The following is an 18,702-nucleotide window of genomic DNA, read 5'->3' as shown; positions in this document are numbered from 1 at the left end:
TATCGATCTAAAATCGTGCTATATGGAACAATATTCAAATGCTTTTTCCATCCAGTTCTGAAAAGGTTTGGAGATATTTACAGAAGACAATGACAATAAATAAATAAATAAATAAATAAATAAATAAATAAATAAATAAATAAATAAATAAATGACGTTAAACCATGCAAAAGTAGACCACAGAGACCATTCTTAAAATCTTGATTGATAACGTAAGGTTTCTGCTATTATTTCTATTACTCGGCTGGTCGTATTGGCGCCACGGATAACTTTGCGATAGTATATGTTCATTTTGCCCTGTTCTCCATTGCTCCTTGGAACTTGCACAGTCTACGCCTGTCAACTCTTTGGTATTATCTACCCATTTCCTCTTCTGTCTGCCTTGTTTTCTCTTTCTTCTTACTGTGCCTCCGTAGGATTGCCTTTGGCAGGACAGATGAGAGTGAGACGTGACCATACCACGATCTTCGTCTGCGTTTCTTTATGGTAGTGAGCAGATCTTCATATGGTCTAATTTCACCTTGGATTTTAATGCGCATATCATCATGGTCTAAACATCAGATTTTCATGATCCTTCGATAACATCTTATCTCTAAATCATGGATTCTTCTTTCTCGTTCTGCTGTCAGGCTTCAAGTTTCGCGTGCATTAGACTTGATTCGTTCTATGTAGATGTTGAAGAGACTGTGTGAGACAAGGTATCCCTGTCTAACGCCTACTATGGTCCTGAACCGATTTCCCATTTGCCATTGACTAAATCTGCTCTAGTCGCTTTTGTCATACAGGTTTTCTAATGATCCCAGCATGACACAAGCATTTGAGGCATCAATATGCGGCAAATTTACACAACTCACAATTCTTGATTCTGAAGAAATAAACCTTGACTCATTGATCACCACCTTCAACACACAGTAATAGGCACAGCCAGCGAGATTATTGCCAAGCATTGTATGATAAACAAACCCTGGGTCACGGCAGATATCCTCGACCTTTGCAATGTGAGGAGAAAACTGAGGAGGAATCGAGAAGACAACGAATGGGCAGAACAATACAGGACGATTAACAATAGGATTAATAAGAGCTTAAAGAAAGCGAATTAAGCTGATCGATGTAAGGAATTTGAGAAGAGCTTGAACCAGAATAACAGTAAAAAGGCATACCCGTTGGTGAAAGACCTGACAACTGAGAAACTTGGGAAATATACCAGGACAAAGTCGGGGGGTGGGGGGTGATTTGGATTATTAACGTAGCTTTAACAATTTTTCAGTCATATCGATACGATGTCTGCAGTGTAGCAGTTTATAGTGATGTCTGGCACTGGGGTACTATGCCGCAGACATGTAGCATGATGTCCCACGCAGTCACATTATCCTGACACCAGGCCGACCAGTCCTAACAAGAACCTCTTAATGCTGAGCGCCAAGCGAGGCAACTGTAAGTACCATTTTTGTAAGTCTTTGGTATGACTCGACCGGGGATCGAACCCACGACCTTCCGCATCCGAGGCGGACGCTCTAACCACTAGGCCACCGGAGCGGTGGACAAGTCTGGTAACAGCCTCACAGAAGATCAAGAGAGTCTTAACAGATGGACGGAATACTGTTCAGAGCTTTACAACTAGAAGACTTTTGAAGACCATGCTATACTATACTTCTCACTGACCATAACTAAGGCGCACCACCCGATCCTAAGGGAAGAAGTAGAGGCTGCAGTAAAGGCACCAAAGAAAGAGATGGCAGCTGGGGTAGACAATATATCAGCAGAACTTGTTCAAGCAGGAAGAACCTCCATGATAGATGTCCTCAAAGCAATCTGCAACAAAATCGGACAAACAGGAAAATGACACTGTTGTATGGACAGTCATACAAGCTGACTAGTAGATTTATTTTAAGGGAGTACTGTTCATTGCCAGTAAGCTGTAGTAACCTGTTTTACATGCTTAAGCAACGGTATTAAACTTTGGTATTTAAGCTCAACTGGCTGTCAGGCGAAGCGAGTATTGTCCGTTGTCCATGGGTCGTCCTTTCATATTGTTATTTACAACTTCTTTTCAAAAACCTGTGAGCAAATCTGCATATGATTTTACAACAAAAAGTATATTGGCATCAGTGCCTTTTAAATGTGTTCAAAGGATGTTCATCCGTCATTCGTTATGATTGCTGTTACTAGAAAACAATCTTTAAACAACTTCTAAACTAAAGGCTCCACGGAATTTTACCAAATTCAAACTATGTCAACATGGCATTAAGATCTATTTTTTCATGACAGAGACTCTTTTGGCGACAATCTTGTTACATAAAAAGCCACCTGATCTTGACACATGAAGAAGCCGTGACAAATCGTGTCAAAACAGTACCATGCAATTACCAATTTAAGATAGTCACACTGGAAATGATGGTGCGATGGATACACGAGCATTATGAAATTTCAGTAATTCAGTATTTCGTTTTCTTTTCAACCTTCGTTTTGGGACTAGTATATCAAACTTGTTTAGATTTCAATGGAGAGATAATACAACTTTTATATTTGACGTATTTTAGGGGTTTTTTAAGGAACAGAACTAAGGCAGAAAATTTCCAATGACAGTGTCTTTGTTTTGTTCTGTTTGTTTAGGGGGAGTTGTTGAGATTGACATCATTAATTGTAAAGTATTCCGACGTTTCGTAACTTTTTAATTGCTTGCTACCTTGTGAAGTAATTACTTCATCCAACAAGTTTACATGTTAGCGGCTTTTACGAGGCCATTAGAATGTTCATGTTTGTTTAAAACCATCAATAAATACATATCACTCTTTTATGATCAATGATGATTTTCTCAATGGGAAAAGCTCTTTTAATCAAATTTTGCCTCGCACGTACTATCTTCAAAATTAAGATGCATAACGCTGTTTACATCGTATCTTTTGCAATTCCTTAAAGGTTTAGCGACTGAGCCTGTAATGGAAATGAATATTTGATGCCTAGAATCAGCAGATGCATCTTCGGGCAACTTTGATATCTTGTTGGCTGTGGTTGACTGTCTGAGTGGCAAGAAATATCATTAATGTCAAATGTTTCCGAACAAGGTTTAAAGTTGTCTGGATTATCTCGGAAATGCATACGGTACCAGCAAAAACGGTTTTAGACTTAAAAATAGAAACATTGATCCCCTCAAATTTTTCACTATCTTTTGATTTTAAATTTTTTGGAATTCGTTTTTCTGTACTTTTCACAGGCGGTTGTGGAAAAGGCATATATAGTTCCTTTATCTGTCTGTTCGTCTGATCATTTAATTTTTAGCCTTTAGGCCACTGTGGAAAGGCACTCTTCTTACACGAAATCATTTATTTTTAGCCTTGGGGCCATTGTGGAAAGGCACTCTTCTTACACGAAATCATTTAATTTGTAGCCTTTGGGCCACTGTGGAAATGCACTCTTCTTACACGAAATCATTTAATTTGTAGCCTTTACGCCACTGTGGAAAGGCACTCTTCTTACACGAAATCATTTAATTTGTAGCCTTTACGCCACTGTGGAAAGGCACTCTTCTTATACGAAATCATTTAATTTTTAGCCTTTACACTCTTCTTACATGAAATCATTTATTTAATTTTTTGTTCCTAGTCTTCACACAACTGTCCAAATCTTTCGATTTACAAAAACAAAATCACGTACATACATCCCGGTGTCTAATAAACATAATTATTCAACTGACAAGTATCAGAAAACAGCTTTCTTTAAAACGCGTACGTACATCAGGAAATTTTGAAGAGAACCGCTGAAAACAGATGATAATGATATTACATTAGATGCAAGGACGAATGAAGTGGGAAAAGGCGTGTATCTGCCAAAGTTTTTAAAGATGGACGTTCTCCATCATATATCTATCGTAAACTCGTTTATTTTCGTGGGTATTTATTTTTCCTAATTTTGCAGGGGAAAAAAAAACTTGCATTTTCGTGGGTACTTCAATTCATGCACAGTGGGGAAAAGAATCCTACTGACATCATAGAGGGATAATTTATTCATCAATGTTGGGTCATCTTATTTTGATTTGTGGCATCCATAAAATCCCCGACAATTGGTAGAGACGAATATAAATCGATTGTGCAGGAATAAAAATATAATGTTTTGGGTTTTGCTACACATAATTCCAAGGCAAACAAAACTGTGTCAGTAAATCTTGAGAGAAAGTATCTTGAAATGAAAATTCTTTCGAATTCTCATAGAATGCCAACAATCACTGTAAACAGAAAAAATTAAAGATCATTTAATTTTATTGTGTTTTAACCTCTGACAGTCTGGTGATCTTTCAAAGCAGTGACTAGTATGTACTACGGTCTCTTTTTGGCCATGAATGGGGGGGGAGGAGTCATTATTATAAACACATTTATAGGTATACATATAAATCATTAATGAATATTTCCCTTTATAGGAAAGCCATTGTAACTGGCAACGACATTATGGATCCATAGCGAAGATGTATATCCAGTCAATTAAAATCGCCAATATAATTAGCGCCTTAGAGTGCAAAGGAAATGAATACTGTGTGTATTCAATAAGAGGTTTGAAAAACCTAATCACTATCGCTATGGGGTCCGTCTACCGAGTTACAAGGAATGCCTTTACTTTACCAAGCAGATATAAAGATCACATATTTTTTTTTTTTTTTACAAAAGTATATTTAGTGACAACAGTAAGGTTAGGGATTTACGTTTAAGTTCTTTGGCTCCTTAAAAACTAAAACAAAATTAAAAATCACAAGAGTATTTTTGGTTCTTTCTGGACGAGGCATAGGTGGTACAATTCCATGTGTATTCCGCATTTCTTCATCACATTAGTGTCTAAATCCCTTACGTTGGAATACAGAGCCCTTACTATTGCTTAGTCTCGGGTTTAGTAAGGGATAATATACTGTTTATTGTGTGCAAACGTTCGCATGTGCATGAGAAATGAGTTTGAACCCGACGAGTCACAAGTTTCTTCCGAGTTCTTCATCAAGCGTTAAATGCCAAGAAATCCCCTCTAGTGTAATCTGAGTAGATAAAGAACCAACATTAATTGCATTTGTCTGCTTCCAGATGTGGAGTTGGGGGGGGGGGGGCTAGAATTGTGAGCGTTTATTTTTGGCACAAACTGGATTTCATCTCATTATGCCAAAATAGCCTTTACGTGACTTGTGCCACTAATTCTTAAATGAGCAGGGAATCAGTCTTGAAGTGGTGAAACTTTAGACACCGTACTCAATAATTCGAGATCGGACTATTTGCTGTAACAGTAGCGTCGAAATTTTCGTTTTGATTTTTGAGAGACTTTTACCAGTTCTTTTAACTTGGCTGCATATGTTCTCTCTGTGTGCATGGATCATGTCAATTTTTGTTCCGGCTGGCTACGATTATTCAGTGGCTGTTAGTGCAAGACTGTTGACTGAGGTAACTTTACTGGTACAGGGATTTAGAGTCGTTTATTTCGAAAGATTGCAGCGATATTAAACACTCTTTTTTATCCTTCAGAAACATGGTGGAGAAGTAAATATGTACTGTGACAGCTTGTACAATAAATGAACAGATTCACTACCTATGTATCCGCATTATTAATAATGTTTTCAACCTGGTACACGTGTTTGTACATGATGCTTTAGGTCGACATAACATAACTTTTCAAAATAGTGTGTGTGTGTGTGTGTGTGTGTGCTAAACAGCATATTACTAGGAAATATATTTTTAAATCCCTCTCCCCTGCCACAGAAAAACGACGTTGCGTCAGCTTTGAATGCAGATGATAACTTATCAATTGGTTATAAGGTTATACCAGAAGTTTGAACAACGATTTCTTGCCAAGGCAAATAGCAAACATGCAATATCGTCATTCTTATATCATCAGTTACATGGTACACGAATTATATACCAAATACCTACAAAAAGATTTTATAAACGAAGAAAACCATGTACTCAAGGAGCACTTGAATTTCTGTTTAAGCACAGTTGATTTCACAAAACGTCAAACCAGCTGGAAACAACCGAATCGTGTCAGAATCCATCTTCCTTATACGAGTTAATGGCTCTCCGTCCAGTGTGGCTTGCATCCTTCAGAATCCTTCTCACCTCAACTTTCACATCACTACCTATGCTTAGAATACAGTACATCCTGCTTTTAACGGACAAAGAAGGATTATTAAATTTTCTTCAATATAGACAGGTGTCCTCTAATGTAAGATTAGTGTACATTTACGTAAACGGACCGATGAACATATTTCCATTCTGCCTTTTGTCCGTTTAAATTACACGTCCGCCAGGGTAGGTTTTTAAATCAGAACTATCTTTATTGAATAATTGTAAATGAGTTTTAATTTCAAATTTGGAAAGCTGTGGTCAGTTGCATACATGATAGATGATATTACAAACCAATAGATTTATTTGTCTCGTTAAATTCCACCCCATCCCCCCTACTCAAATACGCAAGCCACTACTCTACTCCCCTACCCTCAACTTATAGGTGTGATATCAGCTTAAGGTGTGCAAGTATTAAAGAAAACGACATTTCAGACAGGTATCCATATCAACAAACGTAATATCCAAGGTGTCAATAATGATTCTTTCCGACCGTAAATGCCATCCGACGACTAATTCCTAAGGTACTGATCGCAGTAAATGAGAGAATAATTGTATCGAATCTTCGGTTTATTTTGAAGCGCCTGATCGGACTCGGTCAAACACTTGTTTTGATTACAAAGCCTTCTTTCTCACCAACGATTTGGGATTGGGGGACTTTAATGTTATGTATTTCAATGAACAAAGTATTTTTTACCACTTAGTAAATTGAAGTAGAGCTACTCGAATGAAGTTACTCTTCAGTATAAACATTTATAGTGTTTTCACGTCATTAAATTCTACTGAAGCAACTAACTGATGTTTTTCATCGACTGTATTAGGTCGAACATTCCATAAGCTGCTGCGGTAGAGCTGTTCAAGTACAATTATTCTATCAAACAAAGATTTTTCTAACTCGTTAACTTCAAGTCTTTTGCCGCCGCCTCCCCCCCCCCCCCCCATCACTGGAGAAAGAATATACTGGGCTATACTTGTCCATGTGTACATAACGTATTTATTCAATCTTGCATCTAAATAATTTTCTTTAAAGAAATTTAAAGTTAAATAAGGTTAAAGTCTCCGAAAGTGACATAGAAAAACTACAAAGTATTATCTCCTAACACTAGAAACTAGTTACTTATATATTCATGCGCCCTTCGTGGGTGCTTTGCCAATATATGTTTCGCTATAGTCGTTTGTGCAGAGTAAAATCGATTTTAATTGCGACCGTTCATGCAGCGTGTAATCGATTTTCGCTGCGGCCGTTCATACAGTGCGTAATCTATTTTCGCGACGGCCGTTCGTACTGGGTATAATAAATATTCGCTACGGCCGTACATGCTTTCGCTGAAACCGTTCATGTAGCGTGTAATCGATTTCGCTACAACAGTTCATGCAGTGGGTAATCGATTTCGCTACAACAGTTCATACATTGTGTAACTGATTTCACAATAGTTCATACATAGTGTAATCGATTTTTGCCAAGGCCGTTCATGAAGCGTGTAATCGATGTCAATACAGTCGTCCATACAGCGTGCAATCGATTTCGCTACAGTCGTTAATGCAGCGTGCAATCGATTTTCGTTACAGTCGAATATACATCGAGCAATCGATTTTCGCTACAGTCGTATATACGTCGTGCAATCGATTTTCGCTACAGTCGTTCATCCAGCGTGTAACTCGATTTCGCTAGTCGTCCATATTTCATGAATCCTGCTGAACACAATGTTTAATTTTAAGTCGCTTCTCCAAATATGGTGATCTCAAAGTCGTGAAATTTAATTGCCGATACATCATGGTGAGTGCAACAAAAACCCTTTAAGAGTAAATCATTGACCACCATTTCAATCTTCAACCGCTTTGATTACATTTCGCGTAAAAGTCGGTTTATGCCGGATTGATGGTCGTAGATTAATATGAATTTGTATGAGGATGTGTGTTGGTCAGTACAAAACATTTCCGCTAAAGCAGGTCGCTATAACAGGTCTTTGTGTTCTGTGAACACGTATATAGTACGTATATAGTTGTTTGAAGTTTCGTTCACTTTTTAATTACCACTGAGTTCTCTCTCTCTCTCTCTCTCTCTCTCTCTCTCTCTCTCTCTCTCTCTCTCAACATTCTTGTTTTGTTGCTTTCTCTGAACCCTCATTATTTTTTTGTGAGCAACTCGAACGGGTCGAGCAGTATTGTAGGAGCACGAATCTGACACGTAAGAACAGAAGTAGGTCATTTGTACCCATCTCGATTTCTAGTAATCTTACACTTTACTTCAGATTTTTTTAATTTTTGAATCACTAACATATGATTTTATTCCTTAATTCCCTGTCAAAATTAATACAAAGACTCATCATGTGTTGCTACCGTTACTTGACTTTTAGCACCTAAAATATATACTATGCAATACTTTACCCAGAATTCATATGACCTATTTATCAAATAAAGTGATCGTGTAGATCGATATGACATAGCGAAGAAATATGGTTGAACAATCATTTTATATATCTATTGCCCTGAGTAAAAGCCATCAGTTTACGAAGAATAATGCTCGCAAACTGCAGATGTGTATAGTTTACTAATGCTACCTGGGATAGCAGAAATTGGTTTATAACATCTTGCTTTTTATGTTTATGTAACAGACGTAGAGCGTACTGGCGCACTTAGTATTCGTATACTTTCACAGCATGCTGCCCTAAAACAAGTTCCATGCAAGCCGTGTTTATCGCGTAAAAATCCCAAACTTTCCTCGTGCGACTAGATGCTGTGCCTGCCTGTACAGGTGCTTCTGAAAACAAGCCTGTTGCATTATCATACAGGTTGCCTACATCAGTAATGATATCAGATAATGCATTTTATTTCAAAGTATTTATTTCCGCTAATAGGAACATGCTTGATCGTGATTAGCTTGCAAGATATTTTTGTACCAAGTGTTTCCAACATTTACTTCGATTTGCAATAAACTTTGATTGCTCGGAAACGTATGTGTAATATATTTATCGCTACAGTTTTAATGACGGTCGGCTTGTTTGTTTCAATAAACGTTAACAGATACTTAAAATATAACACACTGCACATACAGAGATTGACATGGCGGTATGAACGTACATTACGGCAATTATAAAGACCAAATCCACTCAATAAATAGGTGAAGTACTATGCAAGCGGCGTTTCGTTCTCAGAACTCACTTAAGGCGAACCGATCACATTTTTTAATGGAATAGTCCCCAATAAATATTCCACAGAAAGGTTAAATGACTCGATTACTAGTATTCTGGCGGATTTTCACAACTGGTATTATTTCTACTTACTATGATGGCATGCTAAATCCATCCATCATGATCCTAAAGCATTTGACAGCAGTATCGTCATGTATCGAAATCACGTTTCATTTTTCCCTATAAACCACTAATGGTGAACGAAGTAAGCAACACCTATCGGTCAGGACAAATTAATATTTATTGAAAATTTACTTTCCAATTTATGTTGTAAGGAGAAAACTAACTCAGTCATAATAATTGTTAATTGATTGATTGATTGATTGTATTTTCAAGGCGCACCAGCACTGTTAGGCTATTTAGCGTCATACAAAATCTTATATGTATAATTGTTTATAATAATTGTTAAAGAACACGAGCGTTCATTTGGGTACAAATGGATGATGGTAAAATATATTAGCCAGAAGAGAAAAAAAAAACAAATCGTAAAATTAATTAGAATAAAATCGCTAAATTAGAACGAAGTTAATACATTTTTACACTATAAAGCTCTTGCTCTTTCTGAATAAAACTGTATCCACTGTGCCCAACAGCAGGAACCATCGAGAATGCCTTCATCTTCATCGCTTCTATCACTTCTTTGAGAAGTCCCCTGTTTCTTTTTAGGGATGTCAACTGAGTTGTCACACATTGTAGGGTGATTGGGTAAATTCAGTAGGCCTCTATCTTTTCTAGAAGGTACTCCACCTCCGTCATCCAATTCTAAGCTTTTTGTAAATCATACATTGTGGCCATTTTACTAGTTGTTGACTAGTCAACGACGATGACCCACTTTACTTTGTTTCTTACATTGCTTGCGCCGAAGAGGTTGTTGTTGTTGTTGTTCTAGGGTTTAACGCCATTTTTCAGCACAAGATAGGCTATACATGGCGGCCAGTATAACCGCCGAAGAGGTGTGTGTGTGTGTGTGTGTGTGTGTGTGTGTGTGTGTGATTTGGATTGTTAACGTAGCTTTAACAATTTTTCAGTCACATCGCTACGATGTCTGCAGTGTGGCACTTTATAGTGATGCATAATACTGGGGCATCATGTCGTAGACATGTAGCATGATGTCCCACCCAGTCACATTATCCTGACACCAGGCCGACCAGTCCTGACCTCCAAGCGAGGCAGCTGTTAGTACCATTCTTGTACGTCTTTGGTATGACTCGGCCGGGGACCGAACCACGACCTTCCGCATCCGAGGTGGACGCTCTAACCACTAGGCCACCGGAGCTGCGCCGGAGAGGCATGTGCGACTAGTTTATGTTCACAGTGTGGATTTCTTAATTGGTCGGAGGGGATCAAAGCCACACCCCACACGCGTTTATGTATACAGAGTATGATTTTTAACTTCGTCCGATTCCGGGACAATTAAGTCCCACGGGACGTAAGATGAGTGGGAATTATAACACACATATACTCATCATGAAACAATCTGCATCACTTTCAGACGCATCGTGGGGATTAGTATCCCCCCCCCCCCGCTTCAAAGCGCCACCCAAGTTCCGTACGTACACGCTGTTCGGGGCATTTGGTAACTAGACGAATGGGAATCGACCTACATACTCGTCTATTATAGTCCGAACCGTAATAGGACGTAAGGATATAGAACGCCAAATCGTTCAAAAATGGATGATCTGGAGAGATCGTAGGGTGAGCTTGGAGAGATCGTAAGGTGAACTAAAGTAATCGTAGAGTGAGAAGAAATAATCGCAGGGTGAGCTGGAATAATCGTAGGTTGAACGGTATAAAGCGTTCACAGTGGAAACGATTCCGTTTGGAGTTTAGGTCAATCTCCCTTTGTGACTTACGGTCCTGCATTAATCGTGATTTTTGAATGAGTTGAAAGAACCTGTTTCCTTCAATGAATAATAATGGAGAGAAGTGAAATGGACGACTTCTTAATAGTGTTCGATTCTAATAGATTTTATTTGACACAAGATTTGTTAGGAATCGAATACCAAATTAGAAAACTGGATGACTACATCGTGTTATTAGCTGTCATCTAGCTGCAAGAACAGAAGTGTTATACATTTTACAGGGATTTGACTATTCCATCCGAGGAATAATTTCAGGTCTGTAAAATCTGCTAGACAGTTCACAGAGGCAATCGTTTTCATACCAATGCCCATTTGAGGAGAGAACTCGACATGGTCGACCACGTTATAGTGTTTCCTTCGATCAAATAGAATCATTAGGTGAAACTGGAATGCCATGGGGCAGAATTGCCTCATGTCTGACAATTAATATTTCAACTTTATATAGAAGAAGGACAGAACTGAATTTACCGGACATATTTACAGACATAAATGACCGTGACCGTGACTGTCAAGTTCGTGATATATTGCATAGTACGCCTAGTGTTGGCGAATCCTATATCAAAGGGAGCCTTCGCACTCACGGCATACATATACAGAGATGGCGTTTGTGAGAAAGTATTCAAAGAATTTATCCAGTGGGAAAAGCCCCGAGAAGGAGGTACTGTATAAAATTGAGAATATATAATGTCAAAGGGTCAAATCATCTATGGCATGTCGATACCAACCACAAACTCATACGCTGACGCATCATTTTTCACGGAATAGTGGATGGCTACAGCTGACCGATTACAGGTATTTGTGTAGCTACAGATAACGAGACATAAGCTGCATTTAAACGTTTTGACAAGACAGTGAATATGTATGGTCAACGGCATCGCGTGAGAGGCGACAGGGGTAGAGAAAACAGAAATTGCTAGATTTATAATAACAAGACGTGGAAGCAACAGAGTAAGCTTTATTGCTGGTCGCAGTGTTCACAATTTGCGTGTAGAAAGAATGTGGGGAGAATTTAACAAACGTGGTTTCTAGGTTGTTCAAATTCATGGAGGAGCAAAAGACGTTAGACTCAGATAACGAGAAGCATATTTTTGCGTTGCACTATGTCTTTTTACCCAGAATTCGCACATCAGTTTGCGAGTTTATTGTACAGTGGAACCACCATGGATTAAGAACGGCAGGAAATCGTGGCACAGTGGATATTTGCAAGACACCGACGATATTTACGGCCTTGATAACTACGGCCTAGACTTCGAGCAAATACAAGAGACCTTATCAGATGGTTCTGATGAATTAGGTCTAATAACTGTTCCAGAAAGCAGCTGTTTTCTGAATGAACAACTTCTGATACTTCAGACTCAGGTTGATCCCATAGCTGACGACAATAATTTTGGTATCAACAGTTTTTGCAGAAAACTGGACTATGTCATATCAAATTCTATTTACTAGAACTCTCTTCTAATGAATATTGCAAAAGTTTGTATGTGTATGTGTGAGTGTTTGGATTTTTCATGCAGCTTTAGCAATTTTAGTCATATCGTTTCGATGTCTGCAGTGTGACAGTTTATAGTGATGTCATCATTCCGCAGACATGTAGCATCATCTTCCATCCCGTCATATTATCCTGTCACCAGGCCGACCAGTCCTAACACTAACCTCTTAATGATGAGGGCCAAACGAGGCAGCTGCTTGAACCATTTTTAAATAAGTCTTTGGAATGATTCGGCCAGGGTTCTAACCCGCGACTTCCCGCATCCGAGGCGGACACTCTGGCCACTTAGGCCATCGAAGCGGTATATTGTGAAAGTCTTCAATTGTTGGGAGAAAAAAACTTATTGACGATAAAATACCGTTTTATTTAATTTCTTTGTCTCCTCTCCACATACATATGTACGTATGTATCTATGTATGTATGTTTGTATGTATGTATGTATGTATGTATGTATGTATGTATGTATGTATGTGTGTGTGTATGTATGTATGTATGTATGTATGTATGAATGAGTGTGTGTGTGTGTGTGTGTGTGTGTGTGTGTGTGATTGGGAGGAAGGCTAGAGTTATTCACTTTCAAACAAGTGAATCCAAGGAGTCCGCTTTTTTTCTTAGGCTGTTATGGAGATTTACTTCGTCTGCTAAAATGGTTACCTACAGAACATTAAGGTCATAATATAACACTCTTTATCAAATCAAGTTTAAGCTCATTTTTTAAATAAATAATGTAACGTAGGCAGTAAAACTACATATATTTTGAGGTAAAAAAGAGGCTGTAACGTACTAAGTCAACTATGACGAACAATCCTTAAAATTAAACCCAACCTACTCCTGTTCATTTTTAAAATGCACACCAAAATGTCCTAAATTCAACAGTGTCTCTTATGGAGACAAACTGGCAACATTGATTAGATTAGAATCCATAATTTCACCTAACAGTGACAGAACGATGAAAGTAAAACTCACTTTCAAGCTAACCAATATTTGTCTGCATGCCAAACTTATGTAAAATCTAGTATGAATAAATAATTATTGAGTGGAAACATCAGCAGGTGAATCAGACAACCATTAGTCTAACAATGCCTCAAAATGATAATGCGAATTGTTTAAATTTAATCTTATGAGCGACCTTGTCCAAGTAAAAGTGCAGGAGAAAACTGGTGATAATAAAAAAAATATCGTTATCATAATGAAATGAAATTGATTTATTGGTATTATCACAGGATACAATCCCACCATAAAATGCAAAATAAATCCACTTCTTACCAAATTGTTATACATTTAAACCTGCGCACTGTTTTTGAAAATCCAGTTATAATTAAGGAAAGTGTTTGTAGAGAAGCGAACGTGAGGCAGACGCACGGACAGAATGATGGATGGTCACACGGAATATGGAAAAGGGAAGGATGGAATAAAAGTCTCAATTTATTACATTCCGTTTCTTCCCCACAGAAAGCAGGAAATAAAAAGGCATGACATTGGCGTTTGCAATGGAGCCATCAAAGTAGATTTATTTCATTTTTTTTTAATAATATACCTCTAAACAGACTGTGTAGTCAAAGAAAATCAGGTGGTGTTATATATGTTACATTTCCTTCATCAACTACGTGCCTGCCAAACTTTAAAATTAAACTCTGTCATTGTTAAAACGAACACGACAACGACAACAACACACACACACACACATATGAATATTCCCTGAAGGGCAAAACAATGCAAGTAAACAACAGCATGAACAGTTTCAATTGTATTAACAACAATACTTATTAGGTAACGTTATATTTCAAAGTGATTGATTCGGCTCACCGTAATATCTCGCCAAGCTCACCCTACGATTAATTTAGCTCGCCCTACGATTGCTCCAGTTCACCCTACGATTGCTCCAAGCTCACCCTACGATTGCTACAGCTCACCCTACGATTGCTCCAGCTCACCCTACCATCTCTACAATAATCCCAATGGGTAGAATTTCATCCCTTGTTGTCTTTAACTACTTCTGCCCCTATCGGATTTTAAATCAAAGGATATACCGAAGGTCACATAGATCTGAATAACAGTCACTTGTATCTAAGTCAATGTTCTCAAAACGGACAACAGTCAACCAGCCAGCGATGCCATAGTAGCTCCCGTCAACAATTTCACGCATTCGTTGCTCAGCGAAGTGGATTTATATCTGAATAACAAACTTGTCAGCGGTAGCATGAATGATAAAGAACACAATGTGTGATTTAATAACCGTCGACACAAAATAGAACCGATGGATCGTTTGCTAACGAGTACAAACCATAATCGAAGAAGGCAGACTACATGCGCCGTGTCAAAGTTTTAACAAGAGCGGGAAACGACATTCAGTCACACTTTGAGCAGAAAAGGTTGGTAGCAGCAGAAGACATGGTATTTCGTACGACGCATAACGCAGGGGATCATGCTTCGTAAGCTTTTGATCTCACTCCAAACCAAGGGGCTCCCATTGATACCGGAATATTTCAAGGAAGGACTGAGAAAAATGTAACTGATGCAACTACTGAATATAATTTTCCACAATTGACAAATGACACAATACACGAAAAAGATTTTGCAGAAAAAGACGATTTACTTTCGGACAAACGTTTTCCACATCATTCCCATAAGGGTTGATTTTGTAGATCATGAAGAGAGGACCTCTGAGAAGGAATGATCGCTACTGTATTGAACGGCACGATGGTCACTTCTTTTTACAGTCAATGTCTTGCGAAGCTGCAATCCAAGAATTAAAACTCGGCGGATACCCTTCCCAATGTACTTTCACTTCTTCGACTCAGCGTTTGCCCAGTTTACGTGTTCTTTGATCGAGAACGCTTTCGATATCGTACAAGTCGTCTTCCTTTTTTTGGCCACTCTTTGTAAATCGGGTAAGTACAAAGTTCATTTTAACACTTCTCTGTTCATGTCTTCCAAAATATAGACAGAAGAGACACGAAACTATTCGAAGGTCCAGTTCGGTAAATAACCTTCGCCGAATGTGCGCATGGATTATCCAATGAGAACACAATCTCCCATCGTTAACAGTCCATGTTTCTTGGAGGCCGAAGGGGACGTTCCAAAGAAGCGATCAAACATTGTCACTTTGTTGTCGGGGGTCACTTCTGTGGGTGCGCATCCGATGCTATGATGGAAAGATTGACTGAAGTGATAAAATTCGGTATCACGTCGATATACTTGAGTAGCGTGTTATTGTGTGAAATATTTCCACATGCGTTCTAATTATAACTAGTTGAATACGTTCAAAGACATTGCCTAGTGTTTCGAGATTCTCATTGGTGCAAAAAATGGATGTCTCTTTTCTACAATTCATTTTGGAAAGATTGGTTCAGAAATTCGTTGCCTTCGTCTGTTTGCATTCGGAGAGAGTGACGACCACCTTGTTTCAACACCAGTTTTAACGGTCGTAATAGCTCGTAGCTCGTTTTAGAAGTCAAAGGCACTGCTCAGGCGAATTTGAAAAGACGTCTATGACAGAAAACAAATATTTATAACGAGGAGTGTACACCGCCAAATGAGACACATCTTCCTAATCGGCTGACCATTGATGCTCGATGACCTCAAAGTTGGTTTGACTTCTGGAAAAGGTTCGTCGAATGGGTTTGTGTAACATGTACCTCACTTGTTCTTGTAAACATCGTCGTGACTCGGGTAAATGTTCACTTTTAAGTTTAGTTTAGCAGCAGGATACAATATTTGAACTCCTCTGGATCCCGCAGCATTGACAGGATTGTAGTAAATGTTAGCTAAAAGGCTCTTCGTGAGTATTCTCTTCAATACGTCACCTACTGTTCACTGATGCCCTCTTCTGTCTTTCCTTCCTTCGTTTTTGCTTCTGCCGAAGAAGGACTCGACATGATGTTTTGAACTAAGCTTTTATTTCTTCTTGTCGTGGAATTGGGGAAGGTGTAAACGATGGAGCGGGTACCATCAGAATAGAGATGTGAACAGTCGGAGTTTGAAATTTTTCTCGTGGGTTCTCTTATTCGTCATGCATCCGTGTGGCAACGTCCGTCTTGGTCACTTTAGTGGGCTTTTCCTGGTCGCCTTGAAATCTTTCAGAGGGTTTAGCTGTTTCGTCTAAAGCATCATGGTCAAAAATTTGAAAACGTTGCAAGACATGGCCATACCTTTGCGAGTTTTCCGTTCCTGAGAAACCGGTGCGATCCATCAACGATTTTAATTCTTGTTGTAAATTTGACATATCATTAGGATTGGGAGATAAATGACGCGTCAGTGAGATTACAATGTACACCTATGAGGCCTCTCCAGCAAATGGAGTCCTTTTTATCTTTACATGATGCTTTATAAAAGTAACCCACCAATAGATCCTAACAAAGAAGTAGCCACTTTGAGCAAAGGCCCTATCAGCATGGGTATTACACTATTTGACTCGATCGACAATTCATTGTCAATCCTTTACCTTTACAATTCGTGTGCATTTCTCACCATCAGTCTCTGTATTGGTATCCGTAATTTTTGCGACCGCCGGTAGAAAAACTAAGGATTTTGTCTTCTGGGTACTTGTTCGTCCATGCACCTCAATCGTCCCCATGGATTTCTCGGTGAGGACTATCACGCGATGAAAGTAGATGCAACTATCCATGTCAAAGTACAGGACTCTATTCGTACAGTTTTATGCGAGCATTGGCTACCACGTAGACTGCAATGATGACATTTCTATCACTCGGTATCCTTGTTGTTCTAACTTCAGGCGTCATTGGTAGGTTTTCTCCTCCAATTCTTCTATGCTGTACTCTAAGAAGGGATTTTCCGTTTGTCGTTGAGGGTGACAAATGGGGCATCGAAAAAATTCGTAGACAACCCGGGGGTCTGGGGGGACAATCGGGAGTCCTCTAAATCCCAACCACACAGCGAATATTTTCTTTTTGTCGCCGTTTCTTTCGTACAGCATCCATTTGTTTTCCCTTTCACACAAGTAATGTAACCAACTCAGAGCTTTGGCAAAGTATCGACGGCTGATGAACTGGTAAGTTTAAGAAGGTATGATGATTAGTATGTTCTCGGACATAAATTTTTTTTCTTCGGTACACTAATGACCACGCTTTGGTGATGGTAGAGGCTTCCCCCAAAGGATCGATACCTCTGAGCTCCAGAAACAATTGTCAAAGTTTTCCACAGCAATGATGTAAAATGTCCAGATCGGATAGGTAATACTTTAACATTGCCTCCTGAAAGTTAAAGGGTGAAGAAGCGTGAGACTGGTATCAAGCAGAGAAGACTAATGGTTGTTCTGTGTTCATATTCTAGGGGTCGTAATAGTGATCGTCGGGCAAATGTGGAAGGGCATCGCGTTGATTCGTTTGGCACTGAAAAAGTGTGGAAAATAAGTTTCTTGTCAATGTTTTTGTTTTAGTTTCGTTCATGATGACTTTGGGGTATTCGGTGCCTTGTTCTGAAAAGCATTGAGATGAAATTGTCTGTTGTATCCAGCGAAATTGTGAGCCAACGCCGAGGAATATTGATGGCAGTCTTCGCAACGTTGGCTGTCCTCTTGCACCAAGTGGCATCGTCTGGGTCTAATATCCATTTGGCAAAATTGGAAAGAGTGCGGGGTCCTTGAAAGATTTTTTCACATCCTTTTGAAATCTTTAATAGTTTAGGCAATGAAAAGGATAGGTTCTTAGATGCACTTCTCGCAAGCCCGATGTGCGAGGCAGAACATTAGGGATGTAAAGGCCGGTTTCTTACATACACTGGAAATGTTAAAAAAAGATGAAATCTACCTTTCTCATTTTCTTCTTTACATCCTTGATGTCTTTCTCTTGTTTAGAATTGTATTTTTGGATGTAACACTGATGTTAAAACTCTACAATTTGTTCACAAAAACATATTTTCTTTCCTGGAAAAAATATATGCATTGGCTTTATTAGGGCGAATGAGATGTCAACCCACTCCCGTCAAAAAAAGCCAAGAAATGCAGACCATGAGAAAAAGTGAAGACGAGAAAGAGCCTATGCCAGTAAAGAAATTAAAACAAAAAAGACAACCAGCACAAGAAGAAGAAAACAGAGTTGTGAAAGTGTTGT

Source organism: Sinohyriopsis cumingii, chromosome 6 (genome assembly GCF_028554795.1).
Source record: "Sinohyriopsis cumingii isolate HCF-2022 chromosome 6, ASM2855479v2, whole genome shotgun sequence".
Classification (NCBI taxonomy): Eukaryota; Metazoa; Mollusca; class Bivalvia; order Unionida; family Unionidae; genus Sinohyriopsis; species Sinohyriopsis cumingii.
Note: the sequence above shows the minus strand (reverse complement) of the source record.